A 14,575-nucleotide genomic window follows, 5' to 3' on the forward strand; every position below is an offset into this window, starting at 1 on the left:
GAGTAGAGGTCATCAGCATTACAGCTGGGAGATTGTGGGGGCTCATAATCTTAGATGTATCTGATGTCCTCAGCTGTTTCTTGATATTACATGAAGAATAATGTGTGAGACCTCTGCGCTTCAGTAAGGATGTCCTGTTGCAGCCTCAACTGAAACCTCAGAGCAGGGCAACAACTGCATTGCCAGTGGCTGTGGTGATCAACCTTTATGCATCTGGCTTAGTCACAGAGCCATAGAGACATACAGCACAGAAACAGGCCCTTCAGCCCATTATGTCTGTCATGGCCATCCAGCACATACCTATTCTTGGCCCGTAATCTTGCATGCTATGGCATTTCAAGTGCCCATCTAAATACTCTTAAATGTTGTGAGGGTTCCTGCCTCTACCACCTCTTCAGGCAGTGCATTCCAGATTCCAACCACCTTCCGGGTGATTTTTTTTCCCCTCAAATCCCCTCTAAACCTCCTGCCCCTTAACTTAAATCTATGCCTCCTGGTTATTGACCCCTCCGCTAAGGGAAAAGGTTTCTTCCTCTCTAATCTATCAATGCCCCTCATAATTTTGTATACCTCAATCATGTCCTCCCTTCAGCCTTCTCTGCTCCAAGAAAAACAACCCTAGCCTTTTCAGTCTCTCTTTATAGCTGAATCGCTCCAGCCCACGCAACATCCTGGTGAATCTCCTCTGCACCCTCTCCAGTGCAATTACATCCTTCCTATAGTGTGGTGCCCAGAACTGTACACAGTACTCCAGCTGTGGCCTAACTAGGGTTTTACACAGCTCCATCATAACCACCCTGCTCTTATATTCTATGCTTCGCCTAATAAAGGCAAGTATCCCATATGTCTTCCTAACCACCTTATCTACCTGTGCTGCTGCCTTCAGTGATCTATGGACAAGTATACCAAGACCTCTCTGACCTTCTGTACTTCCTAGGATCCTACCATCCATTCCCTTGCCTTGTTAGTCCTCCCAAAATGCATCACCTCAGACTTCTCAGGATTAAATTCCATTTGCCACTGCTCCGCCCATCTTACCAGTCCATCTATATCGTCCTGTAATCTAAGGCTTTCCTCCTCACTATTTACGACACCACCAATTTTCATGTCATCCGTGAACTTACTGATCATACCTCCTATATTCACATCTAAATTATTAATGTACACTACAAACAGCAAGGGTCCTAGCACCGATCCCTGCGGTACACCACTGGTCACAGGCTTCCACTCGCAGAAAGAACCCTCGACCATCACCCTCTGCCTCCTGCCACTAAGCCAATCTTGCATCCAATTTGCCAAATTGCCCTGGATCCCATGGGCTCTTACCCTCTAAACCAATCTCCCGTGTGGGAGCTTATCAAAAGCCTTACTGAAGTCCATTTAGACTACATCAACTGCTTTACTCCTCATCTACACATTTAATCACCCCCTCGAAAAATTCAATCAAGTTAGTTAGGCATGATCTCCCCCTGACAAAGCCATGCTGACTATCCCTGATTAATCCCTGCCTCTCCAAGTGGAGATTAGTCCCTCAGAATATTTTCCAATAGTTTCCCAACCACTGATTTTTAGTTTAGTTTAGAGATACAGCACTGAAACAGGCCCCTCGGCCCACCATGTCTGTGCCGACCATCAATCACCCATTTATACTAATCCTACACTAATTACATATTCCTACCACATCCACACCTGTCCCTATATTTCCCTACCACCTACCTATACTAGGGGCAATTTATAATGGCCAATTAACCTATCAACCAGCAAGTCTTTGGCATGTGGGAGGAAACCGGAGCACCCGGAGGAAACCCATGCAGACACAGGGAGAACTTGCAAACTCCACACAGGCAGTACCCAGAATTGAACCCGGGTCGCTGGAGCTGTGAGGTTGCAGTGCTAACCACTGCGCCACTGTGCCGCCCTAGATGTTAGAATCTAGGTTCTAGGCATGTAGGCCAGACCAGGTAAGGATGGCAGATTTCCTTCCCTAAAGGACATTCGTGAGCCAGCTTCTTCCAGGCTGGAGATATTTGCAAGTTTGCCGTAAACTGTTGTGTAAGGAAGCTCTCTATTCAAAGACAGCTAACTACATTTCATCTGCTCTTGCCAGGGCCAAGCAGGCTGAGCAAATATGCAGCTTCGCTAGGATTGCAGGCTTCCCCATGGTGCAGGGTGCCATTGACTGCACACATATGTCTTTGCCACTGCAGCGTGTCAACACTACTCTATATTGGCACAAAGAGGGATTCCATGCCCTCAATGGCCAACTTTTTTTTATCCATTCGTGGGATGTGGGCGTCACTGGCTAGGCCAGCATTTATTGCCCATTCCTAATTGCCCTTGAACTGAGTGGCTTGCTATGCCATTTCAGAGGGCATTTAAGAGTCAACCACATTGCTTTGGGTCTGGAGTCACACGTAGGCCAGACCAGGTAAGGATGGCAGATTTTCTTCCCTAAAGGACATTCGTGAACCAGTTGGGTTTTTACGACAATCAACAATGGTTTCATGGTCACCATTCGACTAGCTTTTTTGAAAATTCTAGATTTACTAATTGAATTCAAATTTCACCATCTGCGATGGTAGGATTCAAACCCATGTCCCCAGAGCACTAGCTGGGCCTCTGAATTACTAGTCCAGTGACATTAGCGCTATGCCACCACATCCCCCAACTGGTGTGTGACCACAGGCAGCAGTCATGATGCCTTCATTGTGCAGCAGTCCATTGTGCCAGTTACATTTGAGCCACCATGGCAAACAAAGGGTGGCTGCTGGGCAACACAAGCTATCCACTGATGATGTGGCTGATAATTCGAGTGCACAATCCATGCACGTGTGTGCAGCTGCATACATTGAAAGCCATGTTACCGTGTGAAATGAAATAGATCAAACCATTGTGTGCTGAAACAACGTTTCAACTGCCTGGACCACTCTGGAAGAGCCCTTCAGTATTTGGCTGGGCAGGTCTCAAGGTTTGTGGTGCTCTCCTGCAACATCACGTGGAGACAGCTGTTACGATGCAACTTTCCATACCAGCACTTCAGATGTGTCTTCCTTTTTCCTCATCCGAGGATTTCCCTCCCACCATGGTTGACAGTGTCCTTGACTGTGTCCGTCCTATTTTCCTCCCTTTTGCTCTCACCCCTTCCCTTCCTTCCCAGAACCATGATAGGATTCCCCTTGTCCTCACCTTCCACTGCATCACGATCCATATTCAACAGATCAGCCTCTGCCATTTCCACCACCTCCAGTGCGATGCCACCACCAAACACTTATTTCCCTCCCCTTCCCTTTCAGCATTCCAAAGGGACGGTTCCTTCCATGACACCCTGGTTCATTCCTCAATTACCCCCAACACCCCCTCCCCTTCCCATGGCACCTTTCTATGCAAGCGGCAGAGATGCAACACCTGCTCTTTTACCTCCTCCCTCCTCACTGTCCAAGGCCCCAAACACTCCTACCAGGTGAAAGAGCTATTTATGTGTCCTTCTTTCAGTTAGTATACTGTATTTGCTGCTCTTAGTGAGGTCTGCTCTACACTGGAATGACCAAATGCAGATTGGATGATCGTTTGCAGAAACCCTCCGCTCAGTCCACAAGCATGACCCCTAGCCTCTGGTCCCCTGTCATTTCAGTTCTCCACCTTGACGTTTCCGTCCTCAGCCTTCTGCAGTGTTCCAATGAAGCTCAATGTAAGATCAAGGAACAGCACCTCATTTTTTGATTAAGCACTTTACAGCCTTCCGGAATCAGCATTGAGTTCAACGATTTCAGACCGTAATCTCTGCCCCCATTTTGTTTCCATTTTTCTTTGCAGGCTTTGGTTTTAGTCTTATTTTTCTATTGTTTTTGCTTTTGGATGGCAGATGTTCATCATTCTTCTTTTCGCACCTCCTCTATGTAATGAGTTCTTTTATGTTGTCTGATGCAACACAAATGAGATGCGTGGAGTCCAGTTTGTTGAAGATCTCAAACAGGTTTATTACAGCTAAACTATTATGTACAGTACATAGCTAACTATTTACAGAACCTTACTCTGGGTGTTACAGTTGCAGAGTGACTCTGGCTCCGAGTTACATGTACCTGGCTCATTAGCATACTAAGATCTTAAAGGGATATCACTCTTAAAGGCAATCACACAACAAGGTTCTGATTTAGTCTCATTTTTCTCTTGCTTTTGCTTTCGGATGGCAGCTGTTCATCATTCTGCTATTCACACCTCTCGAGAAACATGTTTGTTTTCTTTACTCGTCCCATTACCACTCCCATTAACGTTGCACCACCAACTCTTTTGTCAATTAATCTCTCCTGCTATCCATCCTATCAAAGACCTGAAATGTTAGCTCTGTTTCTCTCTCCACAGATGAGTATTTCCAGCATTTTCAATTTTTATTTCAGACTTCCAACACCCACAATATTTTGCTTTTGTATGCAATCAGATTTATTTGACATGATTCATTTAACAAAATTAAAAACTTAAACATGCTTAAAAAGTACAGTAATTTTGGTCAGAACCATTTTCATGCATATTTTGAGGAAGTCAGTTAGATCTTTTTATAAAGTGATAGACATTGAAACATTTAAAAAGTCTGATAAATCATGCTATTTTACTTTGTAACAAGATTTAGCAGACTTTTAAAAGGTTTCATGTTGACCTTTTAATAAGATTTATCTGATCTGTTTAAAAAGTGATTTACATTAAAACAATGAAAAAGTCTGATGAATCTTGTTTAAAAAGTGATTTCTAGTGTAAAATTCCCACCACTATTGCTGGAATAAAGGCTAGTTGTTCAAGCTACTTGGTTATAAAGAGGCTCCTCCCAACAACCTTCAGACTAGTATTAGCGAATATGAAGTGAATTTTGGGAAATCAAAGTTGGTTCCTTGTGAATTGTCTTTGGTATCAATAAAGTGGCTATTTTATGACAATAAGGGAATCAAGGGATAGGGCGGGAAAGTGTTGTTGAGGTAAACAGCCATGATCTTATTGAATGGTGGAGCAGGCTCAAAGAGTTGTAGGGCCTACTCCTGCTTCTATTTTTTATTTTCTTAAAACTACGATCTTTGACAGTGCAGCACTCCTCAGTACTGCACTAAAATGTCAGCCGAGATTATGTGCTCAAGTCTCTGGAATGAGACCTGAATCCATAACTATCTGATTCAGAGGTGAGAGAGTTCTACTACCAAGAAAGGCTAACACCTAATTCTTGGATAATATAAAATAAAAACAGAAAGTGCTAGAAATACTCAGCATGCCTGGCAGCACCTGTGGAGAAAGAGTTAGAGGGCTGGATTTTATGGGCCCCCATGAGGCATGGTCAGAGGCAGGGGGGCAGCAATCGCAATGGGTGGTGGGGGCAAAGGACCCGTCACCTTCCTGTCGCCAAGCGATCTTACTGGGGGCGGGATAGGCCAACGACAGCACTCTGACTTTACACAGCAACTCCTGTTCCTCAGTGATTTCAATCTATGACCAACTGAGCTTGCATTTGTATAATGTTTTAACATCTTGAGAATATGCCACAAAGTGTTTCATATTCAAATAAGTACTTATGAAGTACAGTCACAATCGTAATGTTAGGAAACACAGCAGCAATAGGTTTTTAAACTTTTCTGAAGTTGGTGGCTGACGGAACAACTAATGAATTTCCAGCATGGAAGGCCCGATGTCTGCTCCTCTCATTGCCAACTCAATGGAGTCTTTCAACAGGGGATTGGCCCCTAATTTACATATTTAAGGTTCCTAATGCCTGTTTAGCCATCAAAATGGCTGCAATACATTCAAATTTCGACTCAAAGGTATAGTCAGAGGGGAGCTGCAAGGTGATTGGTTGGGAGAAGACTCGGAGGGCGGAGGACTGGAGCGGTGAGTATATAAAGTAAGTTACCTCGGGTGGAAACAAAACTGAAAAAATGACGTCACAGGAAAGCTGTGACCTGATTGGCTGGTAGGGAATCTGCACTGAATTTGAAAATAATACCTTGATAAGCTAATTAACCAATTAATTAATAAGTAGAGGAGTAACTAAACCAGAGGGAGGAGATTACTGTATTTAGCATTTAATATTTATAGCAGAAATCTAGCGCTAGGGACCATATAGCAGCACAGTGGCGCAGTGGTTAGCACCGCAGCCTCACAGCTCCCGCAACCCGGGTTCAATTCTGGGTACTGCCTGTGTGGAGTTTGCAAGTTCTCCCTGTGTCTGCGTGGGTTTTCTCTGGGTGCTCTGGTTTCTTCCCACAAGCCAAAAGACTTGCAGGTTGGTAGGTAAATTGGCCATTATAAATTGCCCCTAATGTAGGTAGGTGGTAGGGAAATATAGGAACAGGGGGGTGTGGTAGGAATATGTAATTAGTGTAGGATTAGTATAAATGGGTGGTTGATGGTTGGCACAGACTCGGTGGGCTGAAGGGCCTGTTTCAGTGCAGTATCTCTAAACTAAACATATAGTTAATTGTAACTTAATTTAGTAAGGATTTAATAAGTATTTATTTTAAATTAATTTATTAATTAGTGCTAGAAATGTCAGTTAGAGGGGTAAAGTGCTTCACCTGTGAGATGTGGGAGGTCTGTGACGCTTCCAGCATTCCGGACAACTACATCTGCAGGAATTGTACCCAATTGCAGCTCCTCACAGACCGCATGGATCAGTTGGAGCAGCAATTGGATGCACATAGGAGCATGCAGGTGGTGGAAAGCATCATAGACAGGAGTTTTAGAGATGTGGTTACACCCAAGGTGCAGGCAGATAGATGGGTGACCGCTAGAAGGGGCAGGCAGTCAGTGCAGGAATCCCCTGTGGCTGTCCCCCTCTCTAACGAGCATACTGTTTTGGATACTGTTGGGGGGAATGGCCTACCAGGGGAAGACAACAGCAGCAGCCAGAGCAGTGGCACCACGGCTGGCTCTGTTGTTCAGCAGGGAGGGACAAAGCGCAGAAGAGCAATAGTTATAGGGGACTCTATAGTCAGGGGCACAGATAGGCGCTTCTGTTGACGTGAAAGAGACTCCAGGATGCTATGTTGCCTCCCTGGTGCCAGGGTCAATGATGTCTCTGAACAGGTAGGGGGCATTCTGAAGGGGGAGGATGAACCGCCAGAGGTTGTGGTACACATTGGTACTAACGACAGAGGCAGGAAGAGTGACGAGGTCCTGCAGGGGGAGTTCAGGGAGTTAGCTAGAAAGTTAAAAGACAGGACCTCTAGGGTTGTAATCTCGGGATTACTCCCTGTGCCACGTGTCAGTGAGGCTAGAAATAGGAAGATAGTGCAGCTAAGCACATGGCTAAACAGCTGGCGTAGGAGGGAGGGTTTTAGATATCTGGATCATTGGGATCTCTTCCGGGACAGGTGGCATCTGTACAAGAAGGAAGGGTTGCATCTAAACTGGAGGGGCACAAATATCCTGGCTGCGAGGTTTGCTAGCGTCACTCGGGAGAGTTTAAACTAGTGTGGCAGGGGGGTGGGAACCAGAGTAGTAGGTCAGCAGGTGAAATAACTGAGGGGGAACTAGTGAATAAGGCCAGTAAGACTGAGAGGAAGAACAAGGCAGGGAGATGTTGCTGAGCACAGCGGGACTGGTGGTCTGAAGTTCATTTGTTTCAATGTGAGAAGTATAACAGGTAAGGCAGATGAACTTAGAGCTTGGATTAGTACTTGGAACTATGATGTTATTGATATTACAGAGACTTGGTTGAGGGAAGGACAGGATTGGCAGCTAAACGTTCAGGGATTTAGATGCTTCAGGTGGGATAGAGGGGGATGTAAAAGGGGTGGGAGAGTTGCATTACTGGTTAAGGAGAATATCACAGCTGTGCTGCTGGAGGAAACCTCGGAGGGACCATGCAGCGAGGCAATATGGGTAGAGCTCAGGAATAGGAAGGGTGCAGTCATGATGTTGAGGGTTTACTACAGGTCTCCCAATAGCCAATGGGAGATAGAGGAGCAGATATGTAGACAGATTTTGGAAAGATGTAAAAGCAACAGGGTTGTTGTGGTGGGTGATTTTAACTTCCCCTATATTGACTGGGACTCGCTTTGTGCTAGGGGCTTGGATGGGGCAGAATTTGTAAGGAGCATCCAGGAGGGCTTCTCAAAACAATATGTAGATAGTTCAACTCAGGAAGGGGCCGTACTGGACCAGGTGTTGGGGAATCAGCCCGGCCAGGTGGTCGATGTTTCAGTAGGGGAGCATTTCGGGAACAGTGACCATAATTCCGTAAGTTTTAAGGTAATTGTGGATAAGGATAAGAGTAGTCCTCGGGTGAAGGTGCTAAATTGGCAGAAGGCTAATTATAACAATATTAGGCAGGAACTGAAGAATTTAGATTGGGGGCGGCTGTTTGAGGGTAAATCAACATCTGACATGTGGGAGTATTTCAAATGTCAGTTGATTAGAATCCAGGACCAGCATGTTCCTGTGAGGATGAAGGATAAGTTTGGCAAGTTTTGGGAACCTTGGATAACGAGGGATATTGTGAGCCTCGTCAAAAAGAAAAAGGAAGCATTCCTAAGGTCTAGAAGGCTGGGAACAGATGAAGCCCTTGAGGAATATAAAGACAGTAGGAAGGAACTTAAGCAAGGAGTTAGGAGGGCTAAAAGGGGTCATGAAAAGTCATTGGCAAACAGGATTAAGGAGAATCCCAAGGCTTTTTATACGTATATAAAGAGCAAGAAGGTAGCCAGGGAAAGGGTTGGTCCACTCAAGGACAGAGGAGGGAATCTATGCATGGAGCCAGAGGAAATGGGCGAGGTACTAAATGAGTACTTTGCATCAGTATTCACCAAAGAGAAGGACTTGGTGGATGATGAGTCTAGGGAAGGGGGTGTAGATAGTCTGGGTCATGTCGTTATCAAAAAGGAGGTATTCGGCATCTTGAAAAACTAAGGTAGATAAGTCCCCAGGGCCTAATAGGATCTACCCCAGAATACTGCAGGAGGCAAGGGAGGAAATTGCTGGGGCCTTGACAGAAATCTTTATATCCTCATTGGCTACAGGTGAGGTCCCAGAGGACTGGAGAATAGCCAATGTTGTTCCTTTGTTTAAGAAGGGTAGCAAGGATAATCCAGGAAATTATAGGCCGGTGAGCCTTACGTCAGTGGTAGAGAAATTACTGGAGAGGATGCGGGATGGGATTTACTCCCATTTGAAAACAAATGGACTTATTAGCGAGAGGCAGCATGGTTTTGTGAAGGGGAGGTCATGTCTCACTAACTTGATTGGGTTTTTTGAGGAAGCGACGAAGATGATTGATGAAGGAAGGGCAGTGGATGTTGTCTATATGGACTTTAGTAAAGCCTTTGACAAGGTCCCTCATGGCAGACTAGTACAAAAGGTGAAGTCACACGGGATCAGAGGTGAGCTGGCAAGATGGATACAGAACTGGCTCGGTCATAGAAGACAGAGGGTAGCAGTGGAAGGGTGCTTTTCTGAATGAAGGGCTGTGACTAGTGGTGTTCCACAGGGATCAGTGCTGGTACCTTTGCTGTTTGTAGTATACACAAATGATTTGGAGGAAAATGTAGCTGGTCTGATTAGTAAGTTTGCGGACGACACAAAGGTTGGTGGAGTTTCGAATAGTGTTGAGGATTGTCAGAGGATACAGCAGAATATAGATCGGTTGGAGACTTGGGCGGAGAAATGGCAGATGGAGTTTAATCTGGACAAATATGAGGGAATGCATTTTGGAAGGTCTAATGCAGGTGGGAAGTATACAGTAAATGGCAGAACCCTTCGGAGTATTGACAGGCAGAGAGATCTGGGCATGTAAGTCCACAGATCACTGAAATTGGCAATGCAGGTGGATAAGGTAGTCAAGAAGGCATACGGCATGCTTGCCTTCATTGGTTGGGGCATAGAGTATAAAAATTGGCAAGTCATGCTGCAGCTGTACAGAACCTTAGTTCGGCCACACTTGGAATATTGCATGCAATTCTGGTCGCCACACTACCAGAAGGATGTGGAGGTTTTGGAGAGGGTACAGAAGTGATTTACCAGGATGTTGCCTGGTGTGGAGGGTATTAGCTTTGAGGAGAGGTTGGATAAACTCAGATTGTTTTCACTGGAACGACGGAGATGGAGGGGCGACATGATAGAGGTTTACAAAGTTATGAGTGGCATGGACAGAGTGGATAGTCAGAAGCTTTTTCCCAGCGTGGAAGAGTCAGTTACTAGGGGACATAGGTTTAAGGTGAGAGGGGCAAAGTTTAGAGGGGATGTGCGAGGCAATTTTTTTACACAGAGGGTGGTGAGTGCCTGGAACTTGTTGTCGGGGGAGGTGGTGGAAGCAGATACGATAGCGACGTTTAAGAGGCATCTTGACAAATACATGAATAGGATGGGAATAGAGGGATACGGACCCCGGAAGTGCAGAAGCTTTTAGTTTAGACAGGCATCAAGATCGGCGCAAGCTTGGAGGGCCGAATGGCCTGTTCCTGTTCTGTACTGTTCTTTATTCTTTGTTTCTGCAGAAACCAACTGTAGTTTTTTACAGGTTCCTAGTTTTGCCACCCAATTCAAGAATTAGGGTGCAGTGGTCAGAGGATCCACATGGTTTTGTGCCAGCATTCACAATATGCACTCCTGATGCCTGAAGTTATGCATAAAATCTATCCTCAAAAGTAAATTTCAGGCTGTACTAATGCATGAACTGTAACAAATGGAGGATTGCTGCAAATCCTGTTCTGCACATCATCTAAAACCATTTTCTCTTTACCATGTTATGCTGTTCATCCAGGTGGGTGATCATGTGTCCATTTGGTGTCAAGGATAATCTAAGATCAGCTAATGTGTCATGATTGGGCGGCACAGTGGCGCAGTGGTTCGCACCGCAGCCTCACCGCTCCCGGGACCCCGGTTCGATTCTGGGTACTATCTGTGCGGAGTTTGCAAGTTCTCCCTGTGACTGTGTGGGTTTTCGCCAGGTGCTCTGGTTTCCTCCCATAGCCAAAGACTTGCAGGTTGATTGGTAAATTGGCCATTATAAATTGCCCCTAGTGTAGGTAGGTTGTAGGAAATATGGGATTACTGTAGGGTTCGTATAAAATGGGTGGTTGTTGGTCGGCAGAGACTTGGTGGGCCGAAGGGCCTGTTTCAGTGCTGTATCTCTAAATGAATTGGGTGTTGTCTTTTAAATGGACCAGTTTCCTGCCCTGTGATCTCTTTTACTGAGCTATGCATAAAATGATTATATGAAGTAGAAATGTAAATATAGGCAATGATACATTAAGCTACATTGCATATTATTCATTCAGTCTTAAAATAGTTTTCCTAAACACCCAAATTGTCATCAAATTGTGGGTTGAATTTTCCCTGGAGTCAGTGTTACTGGTGGGCCCTCCAATACTATGGCTGGTTTATTTGTAAAGCGCAGGTATGGTGCCAGTGACTTTCCATTCATTGACATAAGTGGATGGCAAATTATCAGCAGTACATTTGTAATGTTCTGATTAACCACCCATTAAATGGCCCTACTGTTGGAGTGGGATCTTGGGATATTTCATCTGTAACTCTTTAAAAAGAAGAATGCAGATGTTGGTCTTGATTTTTCCAACAGGTAAACAATAGGCATTGCCGATTGGAAAAGGGAACAGAAAATTTATCATGTTCAATTTCTGCCCGGCATACACATTTTATTGGCTAAAGGAAGCTTCAATCTCATGTTATGCTGTTCATCCAGGGGGTGGAGGAGGGTGATCAAGTGTACATTTGGTGTCAAGGATAATCTATGATCAGCTAATGTGTCATGATTGGGCGGCACAGTGGTGCAGTGGTTAGCACCGCAGCCTCACAGCTCCAGGGACCCCGGTTTGATTTGCCTGTGCGGAGTTGGTAAGTTCTCCCTGTGACTGTGTGGGTTTTCGCTGGGTGCTCTGGTTTCCTCCCACAGCCAAATATAACTTGAATATTTTTAACACTTATTTTTCAGATGAGCATGACGCTGGCAAGGCTACATTTATTGTCCATAATTAGTTGCTGTAAGAAGGCAGTGCTTGTTTTGAAATTTTTTACATAAAAACTTCAAAACAAGTGCCATGAACTTTTGAAATTTTCCCCTAAGGTAGATAACCATACACAAGGTTTTTTGGTGTTTCGATACAGCTTCTGTTTCTTCAAGCAACTATGACCCTCAAAATCCTTGGGCAATGACATCAACAATTATGTGACTGAATTGATTTCTGCCAGATATATGATGGGAGCCCACCAGCATAGTTGCAGATTTCTAGGGCCATGACCTGTAACATCACAAAAAAGCAAAAGAAATTACCAAATGCATAAGAAAATATTACTCACCTATGCAATGGATGTTTCATATTTGAAATGCCAGGAAAATGGGCATAATTTTAACATAGGATTGCTAGACAAACAAAGAGCAAGGCCCATCTAGTACGGATTTCTCATTCTTATTATCATTGTCATCAACCTTCTGTCTTCAACTGAACTATTTCTCTGCCTTTTATCCTTCCAGGCTGGGAGTCATTCCTGATTAAAAACAATTAAGGTCAATTTCTTCGTGCTATACCATTTTGCCCTGGTCTCCCTCCTCAGCATGGACTATAAGATCTTTGCCAGGGCCATGTCTGCTTGCCTTGGCATTGTGCAGGCCTACATGATCCATGCTGACCGGCCCTATGTGGTCCTGGGCCAGACAATCCGCGACAATATCTACTTGATCCAGGACCTGAGAAGTCGCTGTCGGCTGGACTATCGGTCGCTTTCTTTTCCTTGATAAGATGGATGATGAACACATATTCAGGACTCTGCGGGCATTTGGGATCGGGACAAATTTTGGCAGCCAGATCTGACTTCAGTATGCGCTGCTGAGTGTCTGTGTTTAACAGGTCTTTGACAGTATCCCTTTGCTTTGGGGTGTCCCATATCCAGCCAGTTATATTCATTCTGCAAGGAGGCTTTCCTGCGTCCCTTGTGTAGGAGGTTGACAGGACTGGCTCTGTGCAGGCTGGGCGTGGAGGGCATCGTCTTGGCTTATGTCAGTCACCTGCTCCTCATGGTCATGGATCCCATTGACCTGTGAAGGATGTGCGAGTACTAGCAGGTCTACTCCATGGCGTCCTCTGTCAAGATCAACTGGAAGAAATGTTCTGGACTCCTGGTGGGTCAGTGTCAGCTGGACTCCCTACCAGAGGAGCTTAGGCATTTTGCTTGGAAACCACCCACCTCCTCTACCTGGGAGTTCATCTTAACACTGCCAAGGACACCTGACCAGTGAACTGGCAAGAGCTGGAGGCCAAAGGTCACCACTCACCTAGGGAGCTGGATAGGAGTTCCCTAATTGCTGTCCTACTGGGGCCGAGATCTGGTCATAAACCAACTAGTGGCTGCTATTCTGTGGTACCCATTAGTAACTTAGATCCCTCCCCTTGGGTTTGTCACCAAAATACAGAAAAGGCCCGTCAACTTCTTCTGGGAAAAAGGGTGCGTTGGGTCTCTGCTGCAGTGCTGAGTCTCCCACTTAGGGAGAGCAGTCAGGCACTGGTGTGCCTTCATGCCCAGGCAACGACTTTCCACCTTCAGACCCTGCTGAGAAACCTGTACATTGATGATCCTCCAAGATAGTATGCACTGGTGACGTATTTCTTTCACCAGCTGCACAGCTTCAATTATGACATGCAGTTCCTCTTTGCAAACCTGGGTGCGTCTCTGTGTCTCCTTGTGGGAGCTGCCTGTCTTTTATCAGGAACTAATCAGGGTCTAGAATATGGTCGCCTCCAGCTGGAGCTCTCCCCTGTCAGGTCTGGTGGCTATCCTCCAGGAGCCGCTGCTCAAGAATCCATAACTTCCATCAGTATGGGTTCATGTGGCTCATGGAAAGAGGACTCTGGCTGCCAAGGTGACCAGAATCGGGGACGTACTAGATGGCAGAGGAGTTGGCTGGATGCCACTGGAGATGCTGGCATGATGTGCATCCTTGGGTGGCATTCAGCTTGTGGCCAAAGACATTGATAATCTTCCAAAGTGGTGTTTGGCTCTGATTGCACTCAGTGTCGAGGTGGCTCAGACATTTGGAGCACTCCCGCTGAGCTGACTCCTGAAATGGGACCAATAGGGCAACATTAGTAGGTTATTTAGCATTAGGATACGTTAACAGTCTTAGAAGGAATATGGAAGCACTGTAGTTGTGGGGAACCAGGGCATGGTGGGATATGTGGCCACAGTCCTGGGAAAGTAGTACAACTGGAGCTTAATTGCCTCCACATCTGTGTAAACATGCTGTCCTTGCTTCTCTAATCAAAGAGATAAGAGTGCAACTGCAGGAGACACAGGATGCCATAAACTATGGGAAATGCCAAGTCGCAAGGATGGGGAGGAGATGGCAGGGGAATGATTAGTGGGGCAATACAATCCAGTTTATTGATCAAGCTGCAGACCTGGAATGTGTTGGGATAGTGTGAGCAAATGAGTAATGGTTATTGTATTCTATAAATTTATGCTACAGACTCTGTTTCACTGAGAAGCCTCTGGATGTTTCACCAGACACTTCTCCCTTGCACCATGCTTGAAATAAACCTTTATTTACTTTAATCCCGTGGACTCAAAAGAGTGGTTATTTTCCCCACAA

This window comes from Heterodontus francisci, chromosome 2 (assembly GCF_036365525.1).
Source record: "Heterodontus francisci isolate sHetFra1 chromosome 2, sHetFra1.hap1, whole genome shotgun sequence".
Classification (NCBI taxonomy): Eukaryota; Metazoa; Chordata; class Chondrichthyes; order Heterodontiformes; family Heterodontidae; genus Heterodontus; species Heterodontus francisci.